Source organism: Antrostomus carolinensis, unplaced genomic scaffold, assembly GCF_000700745.2.
Source record: "Antrostomus carolinensis isolate BGI_N321 unplaced genomic scaffold, ASM70074v2 scaffold32682, whole genome shotgun sequence".
Taxonomy (NCBI): Eukaryota; Metazoa; Chordata; class Aves; order Caprimulgiformes; family Caprimulgidae; genus Antrostomus; species Antrostomus carolinensis.
In genome coordinates this window covers 4,125-4,378 of record NW_010298105.1, presented here as the reverse complement: position 1 = coordinate 4,378, position 254 = coordinate 4,125, and positions in this window count along the sequence as shown.

The window sequence follows — 254 nt, the reverse complement described above, 5'->3', positions numbered from 1 at the left end:
GCTGCACCGACCCACTGGCCAGGATCCGCTCCCCTGGGGGACATGGGGACCCCCGTCACCTCCCAGTGCCCCCCGTCACCTCCCAGTGCCCCAGCCATCACCCAAGCCTGGTGGCCACAGAGCCTGGTGGCCATGGAGCTGGCAGAGGATGTGCCCTGGGGCCAGGCAGGAGGGGATGGGCAGGGCAGACACGGGGCACCCCAGTGCAACCAGTCCCTTTACCTTTCTGACAGGGGATGGACGGGCGTGGAGCC